Here is a 14,300-nt window from a genome sequence, read left to right on the forward strand (position 1 = left end):
TCCCACATATTTATATTTAAAAAACTTAAATTTAGGTGTTACATTTTCACGTTTCTCTTATTTGTTATCAATATTTATTACATTTCTATACTGCCCTCTATCTGAGGAACAGGGCAGTTTACAGTGTAACTGGGGATTGTGTACACTGGGTATTAAAAGGGGGTGAAACTATCCCAACTCTATGTCTGAATTTCATGCAAGTTCAAATTCAGTGCACTTTGTGTTGGCTTTCATTTATTTGAAATGTATATCTGAAATATACATCTGAACACTAGAATTTTTTTATGAGGTATCACATAAAAAATGTGTTATGCCTTCTGTAATTTGCTGGGAGGTGGTATGTTCCTATTTATTTCTGGACTCAATTTAAAATGCTAGTCTTAGCCCAGGGGTCAGCAACCTTTTTCAGCAGTGGGCTGGTCCACCGTCCCTCACACCATGTGGTGAGCCGGACTATTTTTTTTTGGGGGGGGGAATGAACAAATTCCTATGCCCCACAAATAACCCACAGATGCATTTTAAATAAAAGGACACATTCTACTCATGTAAAAACACGCTGATTCCCGGACCATCTGGGGGCCGGATTCAGAAGGCGATTGGGCCACATCTGGCCCATGGGCCTTAGGTTGCCTACCCCTGTCTTAGCCTATAAAGCTCTAAGAAACTTTGATGAAGTTGGAAGATGGAATCTTCTTTGTGGTCACACCAATATGAATCATTGTAGCGCAAGGGTGGGGAATCTTAGGTTTGGTGACCAAACACAATGCTCCAAGCCCCTCTCTATCTAGCCCTTGGGACCCTCTCCAGGCCATGTTTTTCACTGATGCTTCTCTACAACCAAACAGGCTCTCAACCACCCAGTGCTTTTGCCTGGGGGGATTGTTTCTGTGAACTGAATACTGTACTTCTTGCTTGCCTGAATAGAGGGTAGAGAGTGGAGAGGTGTGGCTGTGTGTAGAAATTTCTGGTTTTTGCATGGCTGGAATGCAGAGCTAATGTGCAAATGAAAGAGTTGCATCTCTTTTCACCCACTTTTCACAACTGACCACACCCACTTTTACTTCTGGTTCCCAAAAGCCTAAATTGTCCACATTTAGGCTGAAATAAGATTCCCTACTGCTATTGTGGAGATTTGCCTAGCTCTTACCAGTTTATCTTTCATATAGATATTTAAATTATTTTTATTCAAAAAGGCTTTTAATACCTCATTCTGTTACTGTGTTCAGTGATTTCAACAACTATTTTTCATGCCTAGTTTGTAACCTGCTCTAGCAGAAGGATGGCATATAGAGACAAAAATAAATAATGAGTGCATCATATAATTTCTGGCAACTCTATTACCCCATGAATAGTTGCAGAGTCAGCCTCATATTCCTTTATTTCAAATCTACTATTTTTAGGGGTTTGTTATTGTTTTTCCTTAAGCATGGGAAGACATTGATACTTTCCCCCTTGATGGGGAAATGTTAACTTAAATGGAATGTTTGTTTATACTTCTAGATTGCTTGTCTATTTTAGTGATGGTAAGCTAGGCTCAGTGCCCTTGTAAGGACCTGTTTAAAAACGATCTGATTTTTTTTATACAGCTCCCCCCCCCATTCTATTACTGGATATTATCCCTTGGGAGTTATACTAACTGACTAGTAATAAACCTGCCTCCTAGACAGCACAGTTGGATTCATTCAAACAAGTAATATAAAATTAAGGATGAACATTTGCAATTAATTCTGAATTAACAAAATCTCACTAATTTTGTAGAATCCTTTATGTGTGATTTTGGGAATGTGTTTCTGTTAGATATAGGTTCCAGTTGGAACCCAGAGTTTAGCAAGCATCTTGCAGCAAAAAAATTATTCTCCTTCAAATGTTGGTTATCTTGGAGATCAAGCACACATGGCGATTTCCTTTTACCTTTGTCAAATGATCAAGATGATAGATTCTAGTAACCCCACCATACATCCTTTAAGCTTTGCATTTTTCCTCTGCTGGCTTCTGTGTGCTGCAGAATAGTATCTTCTTTCTAAAGGGGACCTGCTATTCCACTGACCCCCTGCTGTCTTATTGTTTCTTTGTGCTCCCTCTTCTCTTACTCTCTTGTTGTCTTTAGATTTATCACCTACCCTTTCCAAGGTCTTGGGTTGAGTAACAATCTGTTTCCCTTAAAAAAAGCCCATGCTAGAATGCAAACATAAAGTTAATGGCTCTGTTTCTCTCCATAGACTTCAACCCAGTATGCTGACAGTGGTTGTTATCTGAAAGAGTGTTGTTAGTTGTCCCCCATGTTGCAGAGGCCAACCAGAAGCTGTGCATTTAGTGCCACTGGTTCCATGCTGCAGAAAACCCTTCCAAACAGAGACTCAGCAGGCATCCTTGCTTTTGCCTTTTGACTCTTGAAGACATTTTCATGCTGACATGGCCTATACAGTTGTTTTGAATATTCTTGAGTAGCCAGTCATTTCAATGATGGTACTGTACTATTTTTAATGGCTTATCTTTTTATATTGTTGTACACTGCACTTATATTTTATGAGAGAGCAGCATATAAATACTTCTATAAATATAAATATATAGCAAACAATATGTTCAACCTACACTGGTAAAATATTTCAGGCCGCGGGATAAATATAGCTGCATATGAAAATTGTAATTGATTTTACAAGCCCCAGACAAGAACCAATTGAAAGCTTCTGAACTAAACTTGCTACTTTTACAACATCATGATGAAGCCATGTACTGTGAAGTTGCAATGCAGCTTATTATGCTATAAAATATATTGCAATAGATGATGGCATCCCTTTGGGGGGGGGGAATATTACGTGGCAGGCAGAATTCAATGGGGAATTATTTAGGAAACTGACTGTTGATCTAGGGAAGAGACACTCCCGGAAACATATGGCTTCCAAGATCAGTTTTTATTATCTATGGCACTGTTCTAAGTGGGCTTCTGTAGTCCCTCAGTGGTATTTAACATTCATTCCACTTGTAAGTTATAACACTGCCAGTTTTGATACACTAGCGTAGTGTAGGTTGTCAGAATTTGTTTTAAGAGCACTAGCAAGAAGCAGATACTCACAAGTAGCAGCTAGACTTAGAGCTGCTTTGCATGTAACTCTAAGCCAATGCTGGGAAAGCTGTGGACCTAATGTAGCTGGACTCAAACTCCCACTATCCCTGACTGCAGACCATGCTGGCTGGGGCTGAAATAAGTTGGAGATCAGTAACATCTAGAGGGCCATAGGTTCCCCAGCCCTGTCCAAAGCCAAACCATGCCTTAGCGTGTGAGCAAATGTACAGGTTTCCAGTGAGAAGATTGTGGTTGCTTTGCTTCTGTATTGTAACTGTGGGCTAATCTGTCATTTGGCTTACTGTTACATCCTAACCTGGGCTCATGGTTTATCTCTTCCAGACAAACCAGAAGCAATGCATCATAGAACAAGTATTGACTGCATCTTATGGTTTGTCTGGAGCAAAATAAACCGTGAGCCCAGGTTTGGCTGCAATGCTAAGCCAAATCACAGTGAAGCTCAAAGCAGTGTGGCAGCAGCAAAACTAGGAGGAGCACAGCAGCTGCAATGTTCTCAATGGGAGCCCACATGTTTGCTCATTCAAGCTAAGCCATGGTTTGCTTTCATGTTAAGTGTGAATTGGGCCTTAGTGGCATGACAGGCTACATGTTTCTCGAACCATCTGCACAGGCAGCACCTCTGTCTTGGTTGAATTTAACATCAGCTTGTTTCCCTGCACTATTCTGCACTATTCAAACCGCACTAGTTTGAATTTCCACAGGCTCTGAGATTAAAAAAAAAAGTGGAGATGAGAGCTGGAAACTCAGAAACATACCAACAATACTATAGCTTAAACTTCCAGATGACTTTCCCCAGCATTATCATGATAGATGTTTAAGATCAGGAGGTACAATTTCAATTCTGTGGAACCCCTTTGGCCAAAGGCCAGGGAATGGAGCTAAGTCCTGCAGTATCACCTTATGGAAACAACCAAAACAATGCCTCCTAAGCCCAGTCCAAGAGATCCAGAAAGATACCATGGTTGATGGTACTGAAACCAGTGAGAGATCCAGAAAAACTAGCAGGGTAGTGTTGCCCACATAGGTTATCTTGCTCAAGTCATCTGTCAAGGCAACCAAAACTGTTTCCATCCCACAACCAAGCTTGAAACCAGATTGGAATTGATGCTTCGTTCAAGTCTACCTTGAGATGAAAGGCTGCCCAGTAAGACAGAAAGCATGCATACTTACATACATATTGCATACTAAAACCAAATTCCATGCTATAGATTTCTCTTGCATTTAAAATCCAGGGCACATAAAAGAAGCGTTAGTTTTTGAAAGAAGCATTTTTAGAATAGTACATTCTGCCACAGCATCTTCTTATTTCACGCTTCTATTTTAGAATACTTTCTACACATTGCCACCTTGTGGATATATCACCTAACTGTATTATTGTTCTCCAGTCTTCACATCACATTGCTTTTCATGTTTTATACAGCTTGCTGCATATATTGGATTAGTTACTGGATCAGTTAGTTAAGCAAGATACTTAAACTAATATTTTAAAAATCCAATAAAATTCTCAGTCATTCGTCATTATAAATATGGTATGCCATTGAATGGCTTTATTGTTTAGAAATATTGATTGCAATGTTTTTTAATTGTTTTACATGTACTGCCAGCCACTTTAGGCTTCCTGTAGGAAGAAAAAGAAGGTCATAAATATGAAATTCAGTCAATATCTATCTTAGTAAGGCAACAAAAACACAGAACTTACTTTGTGCATTCATGCACCTTCCCCAGTTGCTAGAATGAAATGATTCTTTGCAGCAGTTCAGTTCTGAAAAAGAAAATAAAGCATTGTTTAGCTCAACGAGAAAAATCAGAAGCAGCAACCTAAGACATTTGTTTTTCCAGAGGCACAGTCATGTAGCCATAGAAAGATGAGAAACTATTCATTACAGTGCACACTATCAAACACAGAGCTACTGTTAACAAGATGCATCTCCTATATTGTGATGTCTCCTTGATCTAGGCATAACACATGCCTGAAATCTGAAAAAACACAAAAGGTAATTGGAAAGATAGACTGTAATCACTTCTCCATTCTAATGAGCAGGCCCCACTAAGCCCTGGGAATTCAACATGGTGCAATCCTTACACAATTATTTATATAAATAGTTAGAGTGTGAATACCCATAGGACACATCAGGATATCTGTATGAATGTTACATCATGCTGCAGTACAAAGGTGTTTATCTCCAAGATAAAAAACACACACACAGAGAAACTGTTCAGAGATGTTTGAACCTAAGCAAAAAACAAAAAGTGTTTTATATGTCTTCTCCAGAATAAAACGCTGGTTGATATCCTAAATGTGAAAATACTGAAATATAAAATTAAGGATATGGCAGACAAGCAGTGTGGCTCTCTGGATTGGTTGTAGGTAAGAAAGCAGGCAGGTGCAGGGTGGGCTGAGGTTGGTGGGACGATCCCCATGCAGCAGCAGTAATATCCCACCTTGTTCTTCTTTTGGTATCTGTACACATGGAAAAGCACTATTTGTTTGCAATGTTCAGTCATGTAACACAGTGTGTGAGCTATCTGGGGTAGCTAAATACTTAGCCACCTCACAGCCATCTTCTAGTTGCTATGGTTAGGTAAGATTTGTTCTCCTTGGACCCTCCAAACAGATTGCCTCTCAGGACACCGAGATCCTTCAGATTCATAGTGAAGCAATACTTTCCTCTCTTGAATGGCAACATTTGAAAACGCGTCAAGTGAACTGATACTACCCTTCATTTACTTTCCCGTTCTTAACAGCTTCCATTCACTTTAGCATATCACTTGATATCTTCCAAGTACAAGCTGTCAGTTCCCCTGAAACTCTTACCCCCGAGCACCAAGACCTTGCCACATTTCCTTTCCAACACTTTCATGCACATGACAGAAAGGTGCAAATTTAAATTTCCCAGTTATATGGAGTGCTAAACCAAGTGATTTCAATGATTTATATTCATTAAATGATGCATGGAATAGGAATCTGCTTAAGGAAGCAGGACGAAAAGCTGAGTCAGATCATTGATCCATCTCACTGAGTATTGTCCAATACAGCCAACGTGGTGTCCTCCAAGTGTTGTTGGGACTACAACTCCCATCAGTCCTAGTCAACATAGCCAATGGTCAGAGACAATGGAAGCCTCTGCCAATCTCCAGTTAAATCAATTCTGCCCAGCAACAACTCCTCTCCCCCAACTCAATTCGGGACATCAAGCAGGCCACATTTTTCTTCTGTGTTCAGGGAATCTGACATCTTACAAGGTTGAAGGTATGACATATTATGCCAGTTGTTTTGCTTTGACAAATCATGAGGAGGTGCAAAAAGCAATGAAAGGCACTGAAGCATCACTTCCAGACCACTGAAAATTCTACCCATTTGCCCCCCCTGCCACCTGTACTGCCTGCCTTGCTTTGGTTGTTGACTGTTCTCCAGGCATAGCATACTTGGAAGGCTAATTTGCCAGTGGTACCATCAGGGCAGGACTTTGGGGCAGGTATCCAGAGCCTCACTCAGCAGAATGGGGTTCCCCCAAACTCATCAGGGTTGGCTTACCACAATTTGAAGTGAATGAAGCAATACGGCAATCTAAAGAAGGGAGGCCCTATTAAACTACCAAGTTCCGAGTCTGAGGTTACTGAACTGTACTACCGAACTTGATTTAGAAAGGGGGAGTGAATTAGATAAAAAGTTGATAATTTTAGGACATTGGATCAATGGCAGTTTTCTATACAGCCCTGTTCATGATCCACCTTTGTGGAAAACCACAAAAAATGGAGATACCACCAAAAACCAATGCAAAGAGAACTGGGAAGTTCCATAGAAAATTGATTCACACACAAACAAAATTTAGAAGCCACAGTGAGTCTTCTGCTACACAGACCTACTCTTGAAGAGAAATGGGGGGGGGGGAATGCTTTTTGCAAGTATTGCATAGAATTATCACAGTAATCATAAACAATCATCTTATGTTCCACTGTATTCTCTCCCATCATTATTATTTGCCCCAGCCCATGAGCCAGTTCTTTCATTATAGGAGCCACATGGCTGCCACTCCCTTCTTACTCCACCCCACACTCCCCATAGCAACATAAGAATGTAGGGAACAACATGGGAGGGAAGGACATGATTGTATGGAAAAAATGATGCTGGCATCAGAGTGTGGAGGATTACCATGGCTCTTGCAGTGAGATCCTTCTGTGTGGTTTCAATGTGGTATGGGGCCCTCAAAGAGCAGTAACCACTAAGCTCTTGTAATATAAGAACATAAGAGCAAAAAGTCTGAAGCATTGGGGGAAGGGGAATGCCATCAGATGACGTGAAGATGTTCTGGATCTTCTATTGCTCCGGACACATGCAATGTATATGTTTCGCCCACCCCAACAATAGCCAAAGTCCATAAATTCTTTAGAGTAACAAGCTTTCATGTTATCAGTCCACATATACAGGATATTCACTTCCACACTCAGGGGCTGGGGTGCCTATTAGAGGGAATGATAGAACTGCAGAGACATTCCAGACCAGTCTGTACAGGTAAGTAAAGGACTCAGTGCTGACGGTCAAATAATGACTTATGCAAATATAAAGATGGTGCTACTGGGCTGGTTTAGGCAGCAATCCTAAACATGCATTATGAAATCAGTTCCATGGAACTTAGTAGGACTTCATTCCAAACAAACTTGTTTAAGACTGGATTGTTAGTTTCAGAACTCAATAATCATCTACTTAAATGCCCAGTAGACACACACAGCACCAGCAACACAAGAAACATTTCACTGTAGAAAACAATATGTGAGATTATTTTTAGTGCCATTTAAGTCTCTGCAATAAATGCACTTTAAAGCTCTTACCAACATTATGTCCCCTAATCTTCAGGGCCAAGGATACCACTTTTCATTATCAATGAGCCTGACAAGCATTCATCTGAACAACTCTCACTTGAGCCCTCTGGTGCTCAATTGATTTCACAGTGAGTTAAGAGCTTGCAGCACCTGACATTCCATAACAAGATCTATAGAATTCGCTCAAGGCCACAGGCAGAACTGTCGAAGTTCTCCATCATGCTGTCTAAAGATGTCTTCAAAGTTTTCATAGGCAAGTGATCATATCCATAGGAATACAGTCATAAATATTTTATTGGTTACTATTAAACCATGGACAACAGAGCAAGCAGAACGAGTATGTTGACATACATGGTGGCCTTTTGTAATTGTAAGTAAGCCTATACAAAGCTATCCAAACTGCTTCCAGATTAGAACACTAGTTGATGTAGTTTCTTGGGCTGAACTTAACTGAACAAAAGCTGTCTATCTCACAGTCAAATTAAGTAGGACATCAGCGATGCATTAATACAATTCCAATGTCTCTTTGCTCTCTCAATCTTTTTGCTAATTGTAGCCAGTGGGCATTCAAAGTTGGATCAGATTGTGTCAGGAGGGCGGAAGGCCCTTAACGGCTACTTTCAGCCAAAGGGAGAGAAAGAGACAGATGCCTTCACACATCTAACACCATGTCGAGTTTGGCTCCCAGCTATATAGTTTTGCTCACAAATATCTTATCAGAACATTCTTGTGGTATTTCAGCCCCAGGAACTTGACTTTCTGAAGTATCAAGGAGTCAGGGGTTATTAAAGTGAACACCAGGTTAACTGCCTGATATAATAACATGAAAAGGCCCTGCTCCATTTGCTTTTCTCCAGAGACAGTTCTGTAAATCAAAAGAGGCAACCGGTTTCAAAGTTAGCTTTTACTCTGCATTTCTATTCCCAGTCCAACCATTGCTCCAAGGCCCAGATCCCAGCAGCAAGTGATCATGCACTGAGGCACACAGTCACATGGAAAAATGCTAAGTGGGACTCAGCTGCATACACAGGGGAATCCACAGCAATTTCTGTTACTGGTCTAGAAGTTATGGTTCCTGAATATATGCTCGCATGGAGAAGATAAAGCACTGCCTGCTTATGTGAATCAGCTCGATGGTATATTTAAAGCATTGCCCAAAATCACTCTTTCTTTTTCCTTCACGATAACCTTTGAGTGCCCATAGCTGCATGCAAAAGGTCCTAGGTTAAAATTGTGGCTACTCCAACTAAAAGTATCATGGGGGGCTGAGAAAGATTTATTCCCAAGACTTTGGAGTGCTATTGCCAAAGCAGACAGTACTAGATGGACAAACGGTCTGGCTAAGTATAAAGCATCTGTATAAGATGACATTTATGCACCACTATATTAATCCAAGCACCATTCCAGAGTGTGTTTCCTGCGTTTTAAAATGCTAAAGGAAAAAGGCCGAGAATTTTTAGAAAGGTTGTTCAAAACATGGGGAAACAGCCATTGCCGATTCCTTCTCAGAAACCATCAGTGCATTCTGAAATTATTCTGCATCTGGCAGAGACTATTGTAATTAAGTATTCCTACCATCCCCTGTAATCCACCTTAACACTATTACACACAACAGACTTTGAAGTCTCCCAACAAACATCATGCCCAGGCAGGACAAGTGCAAGACATTCCATCATCTCAAGATGGGATGGTGTTGCCACCACATTCTCCTCATTTTCCCCGCTGCAACCTCTTCCATCTTCCTTCTCTTCCTTCAGCACTGCTGCCACTCCCCCATGCTGCCAACAAAGTGGTAGCAGTGCAGACATTCCATGTCTTGCACAAAGGGGTTATTCCACAGAGAGAAGCATTGTGGGCAAGGTTGCCTAGAGGGCACATATGCCGCCGATGCTTAACCACAATGGTGGCAAATTTCCTGTCTAAAGTTACATGAAACCTTTATCTGGACTATTCCAGTTTCTTTACTGTGAAGTAGAAACGATAACCCAAAGACATACTGAGACTTTTAAAAGGACCTAGCTACACTTACAGCCAGCATTAAAAATGTTATTTTATAAAAGCAACTGTAGCTATGATCAGATCTCTAACAGCAAGACTACAAGCATGATCAGTAGGAAGAATTGGAGGACAGAGTGATATATGTTGCTACCCTCAACACTGAACCTGCCCTGATTTAGACCATTTATTCATGGCTGAGATCAGACACCATCACTTTGCAGATGGGAAGTCTGGAATCTTACTTGTTGATTTTACTAGCTCTAACTTGTGACTTAGTTACAGGGGACATAAGCCCACTGGAGTAAGAAAGCCAGTATGTAAAAAGTATCCCTATTCCAAAAAGGATAGAGTTGTTACTTTTTAAAAAACAACAGCAATAACACCAAACAAGCCAGGGATCTGTTCTATGTAGTATGCAGTAAGGAACTGTATTTTGTAGTGATGTTCAACAGATGATCAGCAATGCCAGGCACAAAGAAGGGTTGCTTTCTAATAGGTCAGTTGAAAGGGAAATGGATTAATGGCTCCATCCAACTGAGTGTGATTCATTTCAAGGAACAAAAGCAGTGCCAGTAACCAGTAGCTCTTTTCAAGTAGAAGAAAACAATATCTATGCCCCCATTCAGGAAGATATGTCTGGCTGCCAAGAAATCATCAGTGTTTTAGGTCCTATCACTTTGCAACCTTATCAAAGTATTCTGTTTCCTTTCCCATCACATTTGTTTGCCAGCTGAAGCCCAGAACAAACTCCGCATAAAACAAACTCTGCAAAAATGCAGGCTTATTAGAAACCTCTAATGTGTAATCTTTTTGACAATTACATCTTATACAACAAAAGTTAATACTTTCAGAAAACTTCACTTAGATAAGGAAATCTGATTTAAACACAGACCTGTAATTAAATATTATACAGTTAATGAAATTTTTATAAACATTAGTTATTGAAACATTGAAATAAAAGTACAAATAGCACATAATAGTTATCACAAACAACTTATCCGGTTATCAGTAGAGGACAATTGTCAGTATGCTATTTAAATAAACTCAAACACAATGCTGTAAATGACACAAAATGACTATAAATATTATTACTAAATTGCAGTAGAATGTTGCAGAGTAATTTTTTGTGTGTAAATCTACACAGTATGCAATAAGGTAAAGGTAAAGGTACCCCTGCCCATACGGGCCAGTCTTGACAGACTCTAGGGTTGTGCGCTCATCTCACTCTATAGGCCGGTAGCCAGCGCTGTCTGCAGACACTTCCGGGTCATGTGGCCAGCATGACAAGCTGCATCTGGCGAGCCAGCGCAGCACATGGAACGCCGTTTACCTTCCTGCTGTTAAGCGGTCCCTATTTATCTACTTGCACCCGGGGGTGCTTTCGAACTGCTAGGTTGACAGGCGCTGGGACCGAGCAACGGGAGCGCACCCCGCCACGTGGATTCAAACCGCCGACCTGATGATTGGCAAGTCCTAGGCGCTGAGGTTTTACCCACAGCGCCACCCACGTCCCTACACAGTATGCAATACTGAGCACAAAGAACAGTTTCAACCTACAGTCACCTGACTGGACCAAAAAAGACTGTCAAACACCTTAGTGGTAAAGTTTATTTTAGTGTGCTTACAAAATTGAAAAGCAGTGTAAAAAATTTTCAAATACTGTAACTGCAAACTGAACTTCAGCTATGTGTATCTAGGTTCTGCAGTTTCTGCTCTCTGCTACAGAAGTCGGACCACACTCATTTCTTCTTCAACCCAAATCCTATAGGAGACAACAGCTGCCAGCTAGACTGCAGAGCAATCAACCACGAGGTGACAATCTAACAACAGGAGATGTCTCCTGGTTAGCAGCCGTATCCGTACCTGGGATTACAAGCACTGATAGCATTATTTGACATATGCATAGCTAGTGGCTCTGCACTGAGGAACTCAATGGAGATCAAGGCAGCACTGATCATGTGTCATGAAAGGACAGGAGGGTATTAGAAATTTAAGGATTTCATTTGATAAGGGTTTGCCATTCTGAGGCTGCATACACACTATACAAAGCACCCACCCACATCAAGAGTCATGGGAATTGTGGGTGCTGGGAACTGTAGCTCTGTGAGAGGTAAATTACAGCTCCCAAGAGCCTTTTTGGAGGGGTTGCAGATGTGCTTTAAATGTATGGTGTGTATACAGCCATGTGCTCAATGTTGCAGTGCTATGCACACATCCCTATGAGAAAGATCTGCTGAATGAAGGGCAATGCTTGTCTTCTTTTCAGCAACCTTACTATTCACCCAGGCCTTTTAAAATTTAAGTTTTGCAATTTCTCTGTTTGGCTGCAAAGTTACCAGATGTGACACTGTTCCGTCCTCCAGACTCCAGTGCCTTACAGTCCCAGATAACATAACTGACCTCTCTGTTAGCCACACTTTCTCTAGCTAAATATATTGTAATTTTAGACAGCCAAGTTCTGCCTAATTTTTGAATTTTAGTACTGTATACTCAATCCTTGATGTGATGGGTCCCTGAACATTTACCTCACTCCCATAGATATTGTATAACATTCGTAACCTAAACGGAAATCTAAATTTGAAGCAAATTGCAAGGAAGACAAAAATTATAATTAGCCGTGCAATTTCTTATTTACCTAGGACAAATCAGAACTGTGCCAACGCAAGGATTCAAGATTCAGCTGCATTGGTGTTGCTCTTTTTGCTCATCTTCCCATAGCTTCAGTTTCCTTTATCACTGCTACAACCAACAAAATGTAGTACACCTCCATAACAAACAGCTTTGTATAAACTCTCTTCTAGTCCATGCTTTATATGGAAAATGCCCTAAAGCCCAGAGTAAGAAAGACACGTGTTCTAATACCAACTCAAAAAGAGCAGCAATCATTGCAGAACCCATACAGGAAGTAGCAGCAACAGAGGAGGAGCTGTAGTGAGAAAAGTTGCTGATAGACAGAAAGGGAGAATCAGTCCAGAGAAGTGATTCTTCAAGGCAGTTGATGACCTTTTGCTACAATGCACAAACTCCGTTTAAATGCAGACACACTTAACATAAATAGGTTAAGCTTGGAGGTTCTGAAACCATTGCATAGCGTAGGGCAGCTTTTGCCAAAAGGGTACCCTCTTAATGTTTTGGACTACAACTCCCATCAGCCCCAACCAGCATGTGCTGGTGTAGGACATCAGAAAATCAAAAGGTATTACAGTAGAAGGCACTATGACACCAGTTAGGATCAAAAGACTCTAAGCTACAGCAAGCATGCAATTAGATGCAGGGCAGCCCCTATGACTTCCACGTGGAAAGGATAGTATTAATACTTTCTCACATGGGATGCACAAGAAAATAATGGCATTCGCTTCTAGACTCAGTTTTGCAGTGTTTCTAAATCCTAGAGAGTCCATTACATTCTGCAAAGATGGATATAAAAAACTAACTTCGTTGCTTACCTTGCATTATTCAGCATAAGAGGTGTTTAAAGAGCTATTCCCTACAGTGAAGATTTTGAAGTGCCTTGGCATGGGAACCACAAAGTAAGACAATAAGCAAACCAGAGTACAATTATAAGGATGAATACAGTGCTTTAAAGTTTTCTTTAAAAATACAGCAAGCCACCCAGAGAAGCATCTTTTATAAGCCTGCTCATGGGGTAGAGATTCACATTTTCACCTTTCCTAACTTTGCCTAGAGGTAGCACAGAACAGCCTTCCCCAACCTCATGCCTTCCAGAGGTCCCCATGTGCTCCAGCCAGCACAATCATCCCAATCAGGTTTTGTTTACAGTGGTACCTTGGGTTACATATGCTTCAGGTTACAGATGCTTCAGGTTACAGACGCTTCAGGTTACAGACTCCTCTAACCCAGAAATAGTACCTCAGGTTAAGAACTTTGCTTCAGGATGAGAACAGAAATCGTGCTCCAGTGGCACGGCGGCAGCAGGAGGCCCCATTAGCTAAAGTGGTGCTTCAGGTTAAGAACAGTTTCAGGTTAAGAACAGACCTCCGGAACGAATTAAGTTCTTAACCCGAGATACCACTGTACTGGTGGAGTGACAAACAGGTTTTGTGTATCAGTTTAAAGAGTATGGAGAAAGAGTAGCCCACACTACACAACCCATGCACAGAAGTTGTTTCTGATAAATTATGATCTACATGTGACCTGGTGCACACCGACACATTTACTCAGAAGTAAGTCCCATTGAATTCAATAGGGATCACTCCTAGCCCAGCTAAATGGTGTGTATCTGGGAGTACTGCAATCCATTGCTGTTCATTATTTATAGCTGTATAAAAGAAACATGAGAAGTCTGACCAGAAGGTAATTTCTAAAGCAATGTTAGTTTGCTATAAAAAGAAAAGAAAAAAGCCCAGTGATTTTTCACACTTTCTTGGTTTGCCCA

General features: G+C 40.9%; 1 protein-coding gene across 1 annotated transcript in view; it reads right to left on the reverse strand.

Moving 5' to 3' along the window:
• The window catches only part of MAPRE2 (microtubule associated protein RP/EB family member 2), an 86,725-nt gene that overhangs the window by 60,653 nt on the left and 11,772 nt on the right, over positions 1 to 14,300 (reverse strand). The window contains exon 2 of the mRNA XM_053396220.1: positions 4,785 to 4,847. The gene's annotated coding sequence lies outside the window, so the exon portion shown is untranslated. The remainder of the gene's footprint in view (positions 1 to 4,784; positions 4,848 to 14,300) is intronic.

This window comes from Podarcis raffonei, chromosome 7 (assembly GCF_027172205.1).
Source record: "Podarcis raffonei isolate rPodRaf1 chromosome 7, rPodRaf1.pri, whole genome shotgun sequence".
Taxonomy (NCBI): domain Eukaryota; kingdom Metazoa; phylum Chordata; class Lepidosauria; order Squamata; family Lacertidae; genus Podarcis; species Podarcis raffonei.